At 55.7% G+C, this 13,932-nt stretch overlaps 1 protein-coding gene across 1 annotated transcript in view; it reads left to right on the forward strand.

The window, feature by feature from the left end:
• The window catches only part of CFAP77 (cilia and flagella associated protein 77), a 121,926-nt gene that overhangs the window by 71,991 nt on the left and 36,003 nt on the right, over window positions 1-13,932 (forward strand). The window lies entirely within an intron of this gene.

Here is a 13,932-nt window from a genome sequence, read left to right on the forward strand (position 1 = left end):
CAGGATCCCCTGCCCCTTCTGGGAGGGGCTGGGGGGTTGGAATCAGTCTCTGCAAATCGACAGGGGCAGGTGGTGGAAGACAGGCAGAAATCAAGGTTCTGACCCCAGAAGGAGGAGAATGGAACGCAGCAGCAGACGGTTGATACAGCAACGCATCCTCACCCAAACGATGCCGCCGTACAAACCTCACAAAAACTACTGGCATGTATGCCTCACACCATACAAAGAAACAGAAGTGCTCGCAGCTGCCAAAATGGCCTGGGACCTCCAGCCGCCCCAAGCCCCACCTAGACGCCTGAAACCGAGGAGCCAGTATCTTGGTCCGTCTGTGTGGACCAGCCCCTTCCCCGCTCCCATGCCACTCTTCCCAGACATGTCACTTCTTCAGGCTCTACCCCGTGCTTTATTTATTTATTTATTTATTTGTGGTTCCTTCTTTATTTTTAATTTTTCTTCTCATCGTGTTTTATTGTGGTAAGATGCGCTACTTTTACATGTCCGGTTCGGTGGCATGAAGTACATTCCCATTGCTGTGAACCACCGTGACCATCGTCTCCAGAACTTTCTCTTCATCCCAGACTGACACTCTGCCCCGGGGAGATAGTATCTCTCTGTTGCTCCCTCCCCTCAGCTCTCGGTGGCCGGCGCGCTGCTTTCCATCTCTGTGATTTTGAGACGGCAGGTGCATCCTCTAAACGGAATCATGCAGTATTTGATCTTCTGTGTCTGGCTGATTTCATTCACTGTAATGGCTCCGAGGTTCATCCAGGTCCGAAGCAGGTGCCCGAATTTCCTCCCTTTTGAAGGCAGAAAAATATCCCAACACCACATTTTGTTTATCCGTGTGTCCGTGTGTCCGTGTACCCATGTATCCGTGTATCCGTGTACCTGTGTATCCGTGTGTCCATGTGCCCGTGTACCCGTGTGCCCGTGTATTCGTGTACCCGTGTGCCCGTGTATCTGTGTACCCATGTACCTGCCGGTGGACACTGGGTTACTTCCACCTTCGGGCTCTTGTGAATCGTGCTGCTGGGAACATCATGTGCAAACGTCCGTTCGAGTCCCTGTTTTCAGTTCTCCGAGGGCATCTGCTCACGAGTGGAATTGCTGGATCATACGCGATTCTAGATTAAGTTTTTTAAGGAACTGCCAGCGTTTTCCACAGCGAGAGCCACAAGGCTTTCGTGCTTTTCCCTGACTTTTCTCTTGACCGTACGAAGCAAAACCCACGTGTCCCCAGAGTCCAGACCAGCATCTTCTCTGCGGGAAGCTCTCCCAGCTCCCACAGACATCTCTCCCCTGAAAGGCATTTCTGTTCATCAGCCTTCCAAACCGGGACTGTGACCCTGAAGACACACTGGAAAGTCATTTCTGGACTGGATTAACTGATTGTCTGCTCACCATCCTCCGCCCACCTGTGAAGTGTCTGGGAGCAGCTCTGGCTAGGAGTGAGCCTGGGGTTCTAGTCCCAGCCTGGTCACCAGCTGTTTCCCCTCGAGGCTTCTGGTTCCTCATCTGTCAGGGGCTGTCACAGCACTAACCGGACATCCCAGGGTTCCGGGATTGTGTCTGGTCTCTCTGTCAATCTCCTTTGTCTTTAAAACCCTGTGCAGGGGGTCTGGGTGGCTGCTTGCCCAGCCAAGGCACGGAGACATGAACCAACCTTCCCGAAATGGGTTCTCAACCTGATGTGCTGATGTTTAAAAACATAGGGGCACCTGGTGGTACAGTCGGTTGAGTCTGACTCTCGGTTTCGGCTCAGGTGGTGACCCCAGGGCCCTGAGGTCAAGTCCCCATTCGGGGAACCCTCTCCTTGTTCGTCTCCCCACCAATCCCTTTCTCTCTCTCCGGAAATAAATGAATGAATCTTTGAGGAAAAACTTTAGAAGACACAGAACATTAGCCATCACCTAGTTCAAAGCCCTTATTTTAAAAAAGAAAGCAGGGGCGCCCGGCTGGCTCAGTCGGTAGAGCATGTGACTCTTGGTCTTGGGGTCACGAGTTCAAGCCCCGTGTTGCCCATAGAGCTTACTTTAAAAAAAGGTAAAAAAGTAAAATAAATAGGAACACCTGGGTGGCTCAGTCGTTGGGCATCTGATTCCCGGTTGCAGCGCAGATGGTGATCAAGATCGAGCCCCGCATCAGGCTCCCTGATCAGCGGAGAGTCTGCGTGCCCCTCTCCCTTTCTTCCTCACCCTCTCCCTCTCTCTCTGAGATAAATAAACACAATCTTTAAAAAATAATAAAATAAATAAAACCAGAAAGCAGAAGTTCAGAGAAGCAAAGAGACTTTCCCAAGCATGTTGTGGCCGGACAAGCGCCAGGTCTGGAGCCCCGCGGGCAGACTCCCCGTGCAGTGCTCGTTGCTCCTCTCCTTGCCTCCCCGGGACTGAGGGACGGTGCGGACGCCCACAGTTTCTGATCCTGGGGGGCTGTTATTCCATGTACAGTGGAAAAGCTCAAGTCAGCTGGGCTCCGAAAGGACATCCATTATCATCTGGCTTTCAATATAAAATCTGAAATTGCTCTAGAGCCGAGTGGCGACAATTCCAGAGGAAAGACGTGATGAAGTACCGGCCAGATCTTCCGTGATGGTAAATGGGCTCTGCATATGCAAATTGAATGGATTTTAAAATGGTATTTAATGACAATTTTCGTAGCAGACGTTAACATTAATTGCACAAAAATGAAAATGCTGCATTAGGTTGCTGTTAGCAGCAAATATCGTGGCCATAAAGCTTTATCTTTATCAACAGCAGCCTTTTCTCATGTGACAGGGCAGCTCAGCAAATTGCAAGCAAAAGGGCTTTTACAGAGCAAAAATATCCCCCAAAGCAGGCCCAAATCAGCATCAATTCCGCTTTATTTCTTCGTAAGTGGAGGTTAAGTGGTTGCCGGAAAAGCTTTTACCAAGATGCCCGGCCTGCGTGCACAGCCCCTCCACCTCGCCACGTACGTGCGAAAAGCAGTTAAAAGATGAGCGCCCCTCTCCATAATGGGGCTATTACTTTAAAGTTATGGGGCCGAGGCCCATTTCCTAATGATCACCTTTTACAAGCCTCGATTGTATTTATTTCTTTACTTTAAAAGCATGTTAAAAAACCAAATCTGATTACACACGACTACCCAAGGAGTTGTTCGGGCGATTTGGTCCAATAAATAAATAGACAAAGAAACAAATGACTGCCATTTACTCACAAGTACAGATATGTTAGCAAAAAGCATCAGGTCCCTCTCGGACTACATACACGGAAAACTCACTCGAAGCTGGGCACGCAGCCGAGCACGCCAAGGGCCGCACAGGAGACAAGTCCGACCCCAGCTCTGCCTCCTGCCCCTGACGCCAAATCCTCTCGCCCTTTATGTATCTTACGATGGGCAAAATCGTGGGTATGAGGGGCGGCACAGGCCTCCACCAGCCCGCCCTCTCAGCGCCCCGTACCATATGGGATCCAAACCCCAGTTTGGGCTTATTCAATCAGTCCCTTTCCAGTGAACGGATTTGGTTTCCAGTCTACACCGATCTGTCGCAGATTGTCACTACATCGGAAAGGTACGTTTCAGCTCACGAGCTGCCGTGGCTGAAAGAAAGTGGGGCCCTAAGCAATGATCGGGAAGCAGAGCCCGTGCGGACTTGCGGTCGAGAGCGGGGGCCACAGCCAAGTCGCCCCCCCGGCCATGTTTCCCCATGCGGCACTTAGAAAGTTTGAACGAGTTGCCACATTTGAAAAAGTCAGGGGATTTCATATACAAACCTAGATTTCCCGCTTCTCCTACAAAGTCAGAAGCCGGGCGACTGAGGTGAGCACCCCTGCCTGGCCCCGGGGGCTGGCGCTGGGAGGCAGGGCCCCGCTCGGACAGAACCCATGCGTGCTCCTCCATCTGTCCGCCCCCACTTGGCCTGGCTTCTCCCTTTTTTGCTATTTGTCTGGTCCTGGTGGGCACCGAGGTTGCAGCCCCTCCCATCCCCGTGTAGACTGGCCGTGCCGATCCCTTGTGGGACGGCTCCTTCCTTGCATCCTCTGATAGAGGTGGCGGCACCACGAACCGACGCGGCCCTGAGCTGAGTTTACGGGGCAGGCAGCCCTTTTGTGCACGGAATCGCTAATACTAATACCAGTCCTACGAGGCAGGTATCCGGCCTCGACGTATGATCCATTTCTCAGGCCAGGAAAGGGGGTGCAGCTTCGGGCTACAAGGTGGCAGAGCAGGCTTTGTAGCCCGTCTGGCTGGCCGGCTTTGAAGACCACACCTCTCGGATCAGGCATCTGGAGAGAGCCCGTGCGCGATGGCTCTCCCGTCTCACCGTCAAATCTCAGACCTCAAGTCAGGGAAGGATTTTAAATTCTCATTACCCGCGTGCAGGGCCGTAACACAGATCTCCAAGCATGCTGTGACCCAAGGTCCACAGACAGATATGTCTGGAGGCCAGAAATGTAACTATTAAAGAAGCACTTAATTATTGATGCATTTTAATAAGTGTTTGCAAATGTTCACATGCCCTTGGCACATCTTAATTGTTACTGCTCCTAATTGGTCCAGGATTGTCGATGGTGGGGAGTCAGGGATGCGGGGAGGGGAGGAGCAGCATGCGGCGGCCCAGCTGGTGCTCCTGGCAGGTTCTGGGCACCCAGGGCTCGGCCACTCTCCAGCCTGGGGAGCCTCGTGCCACACGCAAGCAAGGACAGCTAGCAGGAGGATCTATCCCTCCATGGATGGCAAACAGCACCCCTCCCCCGCCACGCATGTCTGTGTATGGCATGGGCCGGATGAACAGTAGGAGGCCCCTGCTCTGAACTCACAGTGCCAACTATGTTTTTGTTATAATTGAATGCCTCCCAGGCACCCTCTCCTTAAATAACTCTGAACAGCTCAGTGAGTGCCAGGCTGGAACTCTCACATCCCATCGTATAGAAGAAGAGACAGAGGGTCAGAGAGGTGAAGTTATTTGCCTCTGCCTCTGCACTGGGACGGGGATTGGTCTGGTCTAAACACTAGGATGGTGTCTGTGACAGTGACCTGCCTGCCTAACGAACATAGGATGGAGGAGACACGGGTGGAGATGCCACCCACGCGTTCTCTGCTCTAGCGGGGGGCTGAGACAGAATCTGCGTCACTTATATGTATATGTAGAGAGAGAGTGGAAGACCACCCTGTCTGGATTTTTCTTAAAGCTTTAAACTTACTCTGAACACAATGAGCTACCCTTCCAATGGGCCCTTCCCCTTCCCTCCCCCTTCAGGGGCTCCCCACATCCCGACAAACAAACTCCTCGATGGGGCACCCAGAACCTTCACCGCACTGCCTGCTCTGTGCTCCTCAGCCTCCCCGGTGCTGACCACAGGGCCTTTGCTGAAGAGGTCCTCAGTAAACACTCACCAAATGAACCCACAAATAAAGGGCCACTTTGGAGTCTGAATGTGAAGCTGGTAGCAACGTGCAACTCTGGCAGAAAACTTGGTTCCTCCACCAATTAGTCTGGCTTAGACCCACCAGCCCCCGTCCCGGTGCTGAACGCATTCAGACCATGGAGAAATGAGAAGCACAAGAAAGGCAGGAAATGCTACCAGTCCTCCGTCTGTCTGCGCGGCTGCCCGCCCAGCTATCAGATGCATCAGCAGCCTGACAGTGACAAACCTGAAGGATGGAGAAATTTTACAGGCGGTTAAAAAAATGTTTGCTGCCTGACAGGTTTTTTGAATCTTTCTGCCAAGCTGATTTATTTTACAAATTTACAATGGGCCCATCAATCACGCTGGGTTATTTTGTTCCTCCCAGAGCTGACGGCCAAAATCCAAGCCGCCCACCCAAACTCCTATAAAATAGTAATAAGACCCTTCCCAGACGACCGACCCGGGGAACCACGACAGTTTCTGACTGGGGAGACCCACTCCAGATTTATGGGTGGCCGGGAAGCCGGCTGAATGAACCCGGCCTGACCACCAGGGGGAGCGTGTGGCTCTCGCAAGGTCCCCCGCACCTGAGACGCACATCCTGGCCCACCTGCTCCCGCGGCTGACAGTTACTAGCTCTCTGCTTTCCTGGACACTCTGGTCTGGAGGCCAGGGACAATGCCAGTTTTGTTCACTGCTCTGTGTGTCAGAGCCTGGCACACATAGGAGCTCACTAAGTATTTGTTGAGGAGAAATATGGTCCAGGGCCTTTGAAGGCTTTGAGACAGAGTCTTTGAAACTAAACACACACAGTCCGTTTGAGGCCAGAGGAGGCGGTAAAGCCAGAGTCTGCTCTGTCCCCTGTGCTTGATGTTACGAATCAATATCAATAAGGCTGCCTTGAACAGTGAATGTGTCCCTTGGCCTCGTTACTAGAGGTAGCAAGTCCAGAACAAGGGAGGTGACCTTCCTACTCTATTCTGATGCTCAGGTCACACTTAAAGCATCAACTTAAAAAATGTGAAGCATCATACGTTCAGGGAAGGCCCATAAACAGGAAGGGGTCCAGAGATAGCATACGGGGGTGCTGGCGTGAGGGACAGAAACCACCGTGTACCAGGAACATGACAATAAGTGAGGACAGTGGAGGGGCTTTGTTCTCAGAGCCTTGAGAGAACAAAACGAGGACCAGTGTGTGTGTTTGGAGAGCGGGCCTGTGGTTCACGTGGCAGAGCCCTCGAGAAACAGCAGACGGGTGCACCATCTTGTTAAACCCCTCCGACAGGGAGGGACTATCATCTCCATTTTATAGATGAGGAGACTGAGGCCCAGAGAGTCCCTTGCCTGAGGTCACATGGTCAGTTGGTGACAGAGCCAGGATTTGAGCTGCTGTCCATACCCACAGCCTGCAGGCTTCCAGGAGGCTGAGCCAGGGCCTGGATGAGGAAATCATCTTTCAACATCCTGAACCCCGTCCGCAAGGCTGCCTGTCTCCAGGCGTGTCCTCGGCCGAGGGAGGCCATTTGCGAACAGCAGGGACAGTGGTCAGTGCTGCTGCTGCTTGCGAGCTCTCCCCGGGGACCAGGCTTTCCACAGAGTGACTCAGCATGTCCTCACGGTGGCCCACCACCTCCACTGACCCGCAGGGAAACTGAGGCAGGGAGAGGTTATGTCCCTGTAGCAAGAGCTCACAGGTGATAGCGGAAGCCTGGGTGTTCGGCTGCAGATGGTTTACTCTAGACCCTCATGCTCGGGGAGGTGTTGGCTGACACCCCAGACCTATGCATCACTGCCGGGCCGGGTCCTGGGACACCCCAAACTGGGTCCGACAGGGGCCCGTCCTCATGGGGAGCCTGCTTCCGTGGACCTGACCCGGGGGCCTTTTGTTAAAAGAGGCCCAGGCAGGGAGAGTAGCTGGGGGGCGTTGTGAGGGGACCCACCCTCTCCCCGCTTCCTCTCTGGGACCCCCGCCCGGCTGCGTCTGCTCCTACCTCTCGCCCCTCCCCAAACTCTGCTCACTCCTTCCTGCAAGGCGGCTTTGTTGCCAGAGCCAGGAATGAGACATTTTTCATGCTTTGCCTTTTTTCCCTCTCTGCTCTCCTGCGGCCCAGACAGAGATTTATTCCCGGCCGGAGGCTCTCGGCATTCGGAGCAGGGAGGGCTCAGGGAGGCGCTGACGGGCCCATAATGGATAGGGCCGCGCTCCCCCGGGGCCTGGCCCTCCCGAACCCCATCCGTCAGGAGCGGCTCCGTGCCAGGGTCAGCACTAACGAGGCCGCAGGCCGCTCCCCCTCGGGGCCTCCCCAGCTCCCGCTCTCCCGCTTTTGATTTTTCTAGAGCTGGGCCTCGCCTGCCCGCGTCGGTGGGCAAAGCGTGGGAGTGGGCCTGGCGCCTCGGCCTCCCTAGCCCCAGCCTGGACACAGCTGGAGGGTTCGCTGGGCTGTGCCTGGCTCTGCCCCTCAGTGACACGGTGGCCCCTCTGACATGGGGGCACGGAGGGGCCGGTCCCACGGGGAGAACCAGTTTCGAGCCCAACACAGCACCCCAGCCTGCTGCTGCGCGAGACCCCCACGCAAAAGAATTCAGAGCCTACAGCGCGTCTCTGAACATGTGCTCAGGGGCCAAGGCCGTCCCTTTCCCTTTGGAGGCCAGATGGAGGTGGCCTTTTGTTCCAGAAAACCGGCTGCCCTGCAGGTTCCAGTAATAATAATACCAGCTTCCACCTTGCTAGCTCCTCTGGGGCTGGGCACAGGGACAGACCCTTCGTGCCCAGCCTTTCCCCTGACCTTCAGAATGACCCTTGAGTAGCAACACTCTTTCTACAGATGGGGAAACTGAGGTTTCCACAGAGATGCTTGTCTGTGATCGCGTGGCCAGAGAGTGGGATTTGACCTTGGAGGTCCTATCTTTCGCTTCTGTCCTGTACCGTGTGCTCACTCAGGGCCCGCCTGTGCTGGGTGTCACGCCGGTGTTCGGGATACCAGGAGGACACGGGGCGCAAAATGAAACAGGACACGTTGTTTCGGTGGGAGGGGAGGATGGCAGAAGGCGCAGGGAGACTCTGGGCCCCACCTGGTTTTGCTCACTGCTGTATCCCCAACGCCTAGCACAGGCCCGGGACGTAGTAGGTGCTCAGTGAGTGCTGGTTGCCTGACTGGAAGGGGAGAAGGGTTGGCTTGCTTGTGATCGCTCCCCAGATGGGACACAGCCAGCACGTGAGAGGAACAACTTCCCTGGGCTTGGACCTGCTGGGCTCTGGGCTTTGATTATCAGCGTCCTGGGGCTTCTGGAACAGATCACCACCAACCCGGTGGCTTCACACAACAGAAGTGTATTCCCTCCTAACGTGAAGCCGGAAATCCAAATTCAGATTGTCACGGGGCCGCTTCCCGCCGAAGGTTCTAGGCGAGAATCCCTCCTGCCCTCTGGTGGCCCGGGGCGTCCCTGGGCTCGGTGTCCTCCAGCCTCAGCTCTCGGCTCACGTGTTCCGGTCTCTCCCCTTTTGTCTCCAACAACGACACGGGTCCCTGGATTCAGGGCTCACCCCAATAATCCAGGGTGATCTGACCTCAAGCTCCCAAAGCTAGTTACGTCGGCCAAAGCTCCTCTCTGACTTCACGTCACACTCATGGGCTCTGGGGTAGAAGGAGGACGTATCTCTGGGTGGGGGGGGCACCCACCGGTCGCCCTACTGTGGTCATCAGGGCATCTTCCCGCAAAGTCAGAAAGCCGCGCACTTGAGGCACCGTGGGGTTTCGGGGGAACTTCTTTGTCGGGAACTGAACTATTGCTTCGGCACGCGTGTTCCTGTCGTCTTGTCACGTGCTGCCCGTCCCGTGTTTGTGGAAAATAAGAAAGTTCGCAATCAGTCAAGAGTTTTAATCAGCCGAAAGATGACAGGTATCCATGCTTTCCAGAGGAGCAAAATTTGGCCACTCCTTTCTTCATATTTATTAGGAAACTCTCCAAAAGTGCAGAGAAGTTCAGAAGCTTTCGTAACTAACTCCGTGGCCCCACACCTGGGTTTCACAAATTTTACCCCCAGGCTATATTTGCATCCGAGCCCTTATTAGAGAAATAAAACAGACCAAATGCAGCTTGAAGCCCCTTCTCAGCCCCTCCTGGCCCCACGCCCTTCCCTCTGCCCCCGGGGGACCCTCCTGAGGTTGGAATACAAGTCCTGTCCTCTGGGTTCGCCCATCTTCGCTCCGGCGCTAGGCGGCCGTCAATAATGCGTATTTGTGTGTTCATGTGGCTTCGAAACACGTAAATCCCTTTGCGTGGCAACTGGCTTTTGTCGCTCCACACATTTGCAAAGGTCACCCTGCCCCGCCGGGCGGGTGTTTTCGTCTCCCATCGCGGGATGTCCAGGTGGTTCCTCATTACCTGTGGGCGAGGTTCCTCAGGGTCAAGTACACGGGGGGAGTTGCTGGGCTGAAGGGGCCTCCTCGGCTTTTGCCAGGAGCCGGTGCCCTCTCTGCAACCCCACAGGGCAGGGAGGCCCCATCTGCTACTCACCCTGTCCCCAGATGCCAGGACCCCTGCGCAGCAGACGTCTGCGTGTGCACGAGGCACTCTGTCCCCCGGCATGTGCGCTGGCTCCACTGGGCCTCTCCCCCGGGGGGGCTCAAGCCCCACCGGAGCCTGCAGCGGGGGGGGGGCGGGGGGGGCGCTGCAGGACACAGGGGGAGCTCCCGTTTCAGGCACAGACCCTCAAGGTTGAGACAGAAGCTTCCAGAAAGCCTGGGCCCGCCTCTGGGCGTCTGTGTGGGGAAACTGCTAATTGACTTCACCCTTGTGAAAAAATGTTAACAAATTGCAAATGACCTCTTAGACAAGTTTAGAAGTCAGGAGAGCACGGCTAACTAAGTCTCCCTGCTCTGTCATTAGCTTTTATGTTGGATCCACAAACAATTAAAAAATAACCACAAGCCCAGAGGTCCTCTTCTCTAATTAGCTCTAAGAGTCCTGCCAGGGAGAGCAGCCCCTCAATTACCGCCCCTTCCTCCAGGCTAGTTAGAAAAGACAGGCCCTCGGGCTGAGGGGGACAAGCAGGAACAAGGCAGGGGGGTGAGGAGGGGTGTGGGAGCTGCGGCAGGTCCCCTGGGGCCGGGCCGGCCACCCGCCCCCACAGAGGGGCTGCTGGCGATCCGCTTGGAGGGTCCTCTGCACGGGAGAGGCTCAGAGCTAGACCCCCAAAGGGTTCCGGCAATCCCGTGGGCCAGGCACCCCTGGGGGTGGGGGGCTGCAGCCTCGGTGACACGCCGGGGCCTGGGCAAGTCGGAAAGTCCAACGTGGGATAATTCTTTTGTGTCCTCAAGACTGAGGATCCCTGGTCTCCCACGGGATTGAAACGCTGTTCGGAGGCAGGCCCAGGCCCGTGTCTTCCCGCTCCAGGCACCTGGCGATGGCGGGATCTCCGCAAGCCCTCGAGCACGCTTGCTGTCGTGAGCCCTCTCCTCCGCACACAAAAAAGCATGATAATGATCTAAAATATTCAATGGCTGTGCTGATTTTAAAAGAAATCAAACCATTTCCACGGGTCCCTCACAGTGTCCTAGAGCCTAGGCGTCAGGCCTCCTGGGCCAGTGGGCAGGTTGGTCCTGCTTTTCCCTTCGGGCCTGTCCAAACCCTCCCTCCGCTGAGCGAGTTTCCTCTCTTCTCCCGCCTCTTCCCAAGGGAGCGGAGACGGAGGCGGAGAGAGGATGGAAAACTGAGCAGACCCCAGACTCCGCACGGCACTCCGGCTCCCACGCGGAGGGGCTCTGGGCTCCCGCTCTTTGCGGGCCTCCATTTCTTTGTCTGTAGGTGGGGGCAAGACTACGTCCTCCTCGGTCCGAAGAAATGGTGTGAGTTCATCAGTAAAGAGTCCTTGGAGTTCTTGAGAAGAGAGGTACCCAGGACTGTCGCCACATAGCCTTGTGATGCAAGGCACAGAGCCTCTTGGAGAGGGGGCAGAGTTTCCTAGGCCTGTAGAGGCCCGGCGGGGAGGAGAGGGAAGCCGACGCTGTGTGAGGCAGTAGGGAGTGGTGGGGTCTGTGTCTCGGTGGAGCACATGCCTGGTCCAAGGGCAGCAGCTCCAGCCGGTTATGGACCCATGGGAATGGGGGCCCAGCGCTGTCCTAACCGACAATCTAATGCTTCACTAAGGAAAGCCAGACATTTGGGTTTTTACGTGAATTCTGATTTTAAAAATGTATACATTGGTAGCAGAGAGTTTTTGAACACTGGAGACTGCTATTTGCCGTCCCGGAGTCTGCTATTTGCAACCACGCTGGGGCAGGCCCCTCAAATCCAGGTCCCGAGCAGCCGACTTCCTCTACTTGAGCTGTACAGATCGTCTGGCCTCATTCACGCTAGTTCCTCATCAACCGGTGTCTTCGTCAGTGAAACGGGGGCTGATGGCGGTCCCAGGTCCTCTCCCTCGTGGGGCTCTTGTGAGGGTGACCTGGAACCGTCCTGGGCACGTGGGTGCAGTGTGGGAGGGAGGGGGCGTGGTGGCCAAGGGTCCCGGAGGGGCCTGGGGTGAGGCAGTGTTGTGCATCCTGACCGTGCCGCGGGCGCGTGAAGCCCTGCGTGTGATGACGTTGCGGGGAAATAGACACACGCGCGACCACGAGGAAGCCTGAGATGCGTGCACTGAACCCCTCTGTTTCCTTTCTTACAATTGCTTGTGAAATCTACAATGATCTCGATAAAAATGTTAATTAAAAAAAACAAAGCACAAAATAAAAAACGGATTTAGCTGTGGCTTTGGCAGGGTGGAGGCAAAGTCAGCCAGGAGCACCTCCCGGGAGAAACAGCGGTGCGGCTGCAGGCAGGAGCCGAGGGCTCCGCGGATGGTCCCTGATGTCCCTGGGCTGTCAGACACAGGGGCCCGTTCAGGAAGCTTCGGGCGTGGAGGCGAAGGGAAGCCCACTACTCCGGGCCGTCTGAGCACGCAGGCCCCACGGGGCAGAGAGGGACAGCTCTGGGGGGTGCACCAGGAGCTGGGGCTCCTTACACGGTGCCACTGTGGGCTGTCCCTCGTGGGCTCGGTTTTGATTTCCAGCCTGTGACAGAAGCCTGGCCTCCAGCCCCCTCCCTCCCCCCAAACCAGACCGTCCGTGGTCCTTGGCCGCAGCCCATCCCGGAGGCCACTGTCTACTCCTTCAGCCCTCCGGGGCCGTGCGGGGGCCGGTGCCGGCGCCTTGCCCGCCCCCTGGGAGCGGCGGACCACTGGCATAGTAGAGATGGATTTTAATTTTATTTTAACAAAATCGCTGTCCCCACTGAAGAGGCATCAAGCGCCAAATAAGGCCCAGTTTTGAGCGGAATCACGTTGAACAGACCTCCGTGCTGTCATTGATTTTCCAGGAAGAAAAAAATTGCCTCTGGCTACTAAACCGAATTAGTAGTCACTGATGACCAATTATTTTAGCCCGCTGCGCACGGAGAGCCGTACTAAAATCCGGTTTGTCAGACCCAAGGCTCCCTTCTCAAACACCTTTCAACAAATGTGTACCTGAAGTCCCTCAGAAGGTTCCTGCAGTTTCCTCTCCTCCGCCAACTTCTCCAGCTCCACAAAGTTTTAATGAGCAGCGAAGATGAAGATGGGTTGCCATGAAAGGGGCCCCCCTAATCCACAGAGCGCTCTTTGGCAGAGAGGAGCCGAGCCGGCAAATCAGAGCTGTCAGCCCTCATCCCCCGCACGCACAAAGTGTCAGCCTAATGTTTGCAAATGATAATTTCCATTTCCCTACCTCGTCCCTGGCGCCTTCATCCGAGATCAACCCCTGGTCTGGGGTATCAATCGCGAAGCAGCGAAGATGGGTCGGATTGAACTAATTTGAAGTTTCTTGCCGGCCTACCCCAAGTAGAGCTGATTTCATTTCATTTTATTCCCCATTTTCCGCTTTATTAGACTTAGTTTTGACATGGTTTTGTTGTGAGCGAAAACGTCAGGGTGGTGAGGAACTTCTCCGAGAGGTTCCTGCCGGGTTATGGGCAGACAGTTGGTCACCGACGGGCACTGCTCAGACACGGTGGGACGGGCGCGCAGAAATCCTCGCAACTGCGGGCCAGGGCCCGAGGCCCCCGGGATGAGACCGCCCAGGTTCAGGACCCACTGGCCTTCTCTCTGTAGAGGAAGGGTCCTTCCCTGGACGGAAAACACAGCTTTACCACCCAGGCACAGAGCAGGACCAGCGGTGAGGCCACCAGGACAGGCCACTGGGCAGCGACCACTGGACGGCTCAGACCCTCTTTGGGGTTGCTGGACACGCAGCCCAACCGTGAAGCGGCTAGCTCTTCCGAGTCAGGGGAACCTGGGTGGGGATCCTGAGTGGGGTCCCCCTGTCCTGGCCCTACCTGCTCCATGTCCGTGAGCAAACCCTGGGCAAGCTGCTTGATTTATCTGAGCCTCAGTTTCCCTCCATGAAAGCAGGAATGTTCTCCCTCACTGTCGGAGTCGTGAGGAATCGGTGGGACTGCAGCTGGAGTGCTCATGGCAGGCTGGATATAGTAAGTGCTCAGTAAAACGGGAGGGATTTCCCACCTG

This window comes from Mustela nivalis, assembly GCF_964662115.1.
Source record: "Mustela nivalis genome assembly, chromosome: 13".
NCBI lineage: Eukaryota > Metazoa > Chordata > Mammalia > Carnivora > Mustelidae > Mustela > Mustela nivalis.